Raw genomic sequence first — 4,117 nt, 5'->3', positions numbered from 1 at the left:
GGCTGCAATGGTGCAATGACCAGAAGGAGGAAACTCACCCTCCTGCCTTCTTCTCCAGGACTCTAGCCGGGGACCACCACCAGCACCACAAGCGATCCCAGCCACAGCTGCTGGCCCGGCGCTGAGCTCCGTCACCCAATGGTGCCTCCCACCACCCTGAGGGAAAGCTGCTGCTGAAGGGAGAAGGTGCAAGCAAACAGCAGAGGCCACCGGTGCAGGACAATTCACATTTATTAGTTCATACAGCTAACACTCGCTAAACATGCGTTCAACACTTATTGGTCACATTTCCACAGGTAGTCAAGTCACAGAGCAGAGCAGCGGAGCAGGGGCAGGTCGGGCTGACACGGCCCCGCCGCGCGAGGGGCACCAGTCGGGCCACGGCGTGCCCGAGACGTGCCGGCAGAAACATTCATTTGGTCATAGCGTAGTGACGGGAGGGCAGCTCCCGAGAGGTGCCCGCTCCTCCTCGGGCGCTGCGGGGTGAGGGTGGCCCCAGCCCTGGCTCCAAGCGTGCCAACGTCCACCGTCCACCGCGTGTCCTGCCGAGGCAACATCCTGCTTCCCTGATTTACACAAGGGATCGTGGGAAAAATGAAGCATTTTACTGGGAGAAATCATCACCTGGAACATCAGCGGAAGGACCGGGAGACCAACCCAGCTCAGAAACGTCCCGCAAACCAGCGACGGGCTGGCACAAGAGCCTCCTTGAGCCACTCCGGTCACACATGTGAGGGCTCTGTGCCACCCCAGCCTCCGCCTTGCGCCTGCACCGGGACAGAGCTGGGCAAGAGCCTGGCGTGCGCAGCCCAGCACCTTCCTGGGGGCGCGGGTAGGATGCGAAGTCAAACCCATCTCCCTGCGGGTTGAACTGCTGCAGCAGCAGGGACAGGAACCAAGGCACAACCCGAAGGAGAACTCCAGTCATCCCAGCTCCTGTTCTCTGCTGGCAACAAAGACAGGCAGAATTTTGTTTTTCACACAATCCCTTTGAGATGATAAACAGGATGTCACACGAGGTAGTTTTGTTATGGAAATTGAGTCAATAATGTTATCAACTATTACAAGACATTTTATAAATTGAAAGAAAACAATGAATCACAAAAAGCTTTGTTAAGGTTGATCGTCATGTGGTTTCAATTTCTGTTTCTTTTTGCCCGTGGGGGCATTTCCTCCACTGAACCACGTTGCTTCTTTCATAGACTGGTTAGAGGTCAGCTGCACAGGAGCTCACTCTTAATTTTTTTATTTTTTTTTTTCCCAATGGGAAGGTATTGCCTGGATTGGCCTCACCAGGTTTTTGCAAGGTTGGTTTAAACTCGGATTTGCAGATCCTGGCCAGTGAGACTGCAGGGAAGGTCTCAGCCCTGCGAAGCGTTGCCAGGTCTTGCTCAGTGCTGGCGCTGCCTGCGGCTGCGTCGGACTGGACGGGGCCTTTCGGATGCTCCTGCAGCTGTAACCCAGCTGCTTCCACACGTCAGCACCTTTCCCAAGCAGTCTGACTGAGCCCTGACGAGAAACGTGTACTCGCTGGAAATGAAGATGTTCAACCTCATAAACAACTCTCTCAGTACAGAGCGCTGGGACGTGCTGCCAGGCACATCCCGAGAAATTCCCGTTTTCCCCTTTTCCAGGAGCGCTCAGATATATTTACCACCAAAGGCAGAAGGGGAAGGTCCTTCAGAAACAGAGACAAGTCTCTCCCAGCCTTTAGCAAAGCCGATGATATTTTACACCTCACCAGCTCCCCTCGCAGCAGCCCCGACGGCGACGCGCCTCTTTGGGGTCCTTTCCCTGTCAGGGCCCGTCTAAGCCTTCAGCAGGCAAACTTCCCACAAGCCAAACCAAAAGTTCCCCCCCCCCAAATCTCCACCTTCTTCAGCTTGCAGTGGGTCCTCCCAACAAGTCATGAAAGAAGCAACCAGCGCAACATCAAAACTCGGGTTTCTCTGGGTCACATTTTAAATACTTATCCCTGAGCTTCTGTGCATTGCAAGCAACACACCGTGAATCCAGAGAAACGCCACAGCTTGACACTGACAGCCCACGTATTACCCTCGATTTACACATCATCTACAACTTAAAAATCAGCTTCATACTTAAACTAGTTCCCCAAGTTTCCCCCTTTCTCCTGCCCTTTATGTGGCAGGGATGATTGCCGCTTATTATCCTGAGAAATAACAACATTTTCACAGACACCAAGCTTCATAGCTCCAAATCAAAACCAAGAAAGAAGAAAGAATGAATGGTGAATAGCACATTCACGGGAGAATTTTTTTTCATTTTTAAAAACATAGTAAAGATAAAACAAATTCAAGTTTTTTTTAAAAAAAGGTTGGTTTGAAGGACAAGACTTAAAACTCTTTAACCTGAGGTGGCCATGGATCTGTGCAGGAGGCTGAAGAGCCGGGGCAGGTTCTGCAGGACTGCTCGTGTTGCGCCAATCGCCCTGCGAATGCCACGCTGCCCCCTCAGCCTTTGCGCGATGGGAGATGGCAAAAGCTCAGGATTTACAAATTACAGAAAAATCCAGAGCCGTGTCCCGACGACCCAAAGCACGCGGTGCCTCCGCACAGCGCTGCGGGCTGGCAGGCACGAGGCGAGCAGGATGAAGGCTGCCGGCGTTGTTAATAATTAGAAAGGAGCTAATGGGAATGCGGAACGGCTGGAGAGCGAGCTCCTGCAGCCTCCGCTCCGCCCTGCCCGTGTCGAGGGGCCGGGGAGCTCTGAGCACCCCCCAGCCTTCTCGAGGGGCTGGGCACAAGGACAAGGACTCGCTCCTGACACAGGCAGGGGGTCAAGGCTCTGCTCGCAGGACAGACGCTGACCCACGGCAGCGCAGGAAAGCCCAGTCGCTTTCAAAGAGCTTTTGTGGGGGCCCTGGGGTCTCGCCGCTCGAGCAGGGTCTCTGCACCAGGTGACGAGCTCTGAGCTGCACAACAGCAGCCACAGGAGGCCTCGGCAGAGTCCCTGCGACACGTGAGCCTGAGCACTGCAAATTTATGTCCCAAGTCTCCGTTCAGATTAAAAGTAACTCTTCAGCTTTCCATCTGCACAAATGCAATGAAGGAGAGGAGGGGGTCAGTCAGCCAATTCATCTTTCAAATCGGGGATAAAAATTGACTTGTCATGGCAGAAAATTCTACCAAAGACTATTATTGTTGATTGATTCCTCCGTGACAGAAGGTCAGATAAGCAAGAGCAGATAGATACCAAAGATAATGAACTTCCCCCTACTAGCATTAAGCACAAATAAAATATGGGTCCCTGTAAACCGAATGTTACATGAAGAATGGAACAAAAATTCCAACCTTTCCAGGGTGTCCTTCAAACCAAATTCACAAATACATCTAGTGACTGACCTAACGTCTCTACATCTCTACCTACATTCCTACCTTCTCATAATACCTGAGTTTGCAATGCAACACATTCACTTTACCCTGTTTAAAAAATACAAGCCATTAGAGGACTCGGTGCAGAAGATATTAAGAATGACTGTCCGGTGAGCCAGACTCTGGTTCGGCGTATTAGCTTCTGCCTTACCTGTCAGTCAAGTAAGGCCTTTCTCCTGCCTACGACAAATGGGCGATTTGTTAACAGATACTGCTGCCAATCAACCTTTGTAAAATCTGCTTTATACCACAGAAAGCAGAACATTCTCGTCCATTTGTCACCATAAATGAATTCAGTTTTTCTGCTGTTGTTGGTACGGCATTAGCCTTGGAAGTCTATTTTGGATAAACACAGAACACCTGATAGATTATTTTCTTTGGGTATTTGGCAATAAGATGACCACTTTTATGTACACTAATTAGAACAAAGTCTTAGCCATCAATAATTCAGTAAGCGTAGAATAAGATTACTCCTATGCAATTTTCACAATTCCTTGAGTGTATAAAACAGCAAGTCAGGAGATAACCCGTAATAAAAAGATCATATCGAGCTATTTGGAAATCAAAACTTAAAAGCCGAGAAATATTTTCTAACTTACAAACAGATATACTAAAATCTTCCCGTTTACACTTGAGGTATAGGCTGTATGCAGAAGGCTTTCCTGAGAAATACGCGCTTGTCTCATTTCACAGTTTGGATCGTGAAGCTCTATTGAGCCTGAACC

This window comes from Apaloderma vittatum, unplaced genomic scaffold (assembly GCF_000703405.1).
Source record: "Apaloderma vittatum isolate BGI_N311 unplaced genomic scaffold, ASM70340v1 scaffold34345, whole genome shotgun sequence".
In the NCBI taxonomy this organism is placed as follows: domain Eukaryota; kingdom Metazoa; phylum Chordata; class Aves; order Trogoniformes; family Trogonidae; genus Apaloderma; species Apaloderma vittatum.
Note: the sequence above shows the minus strand (reverse complement) of the source record.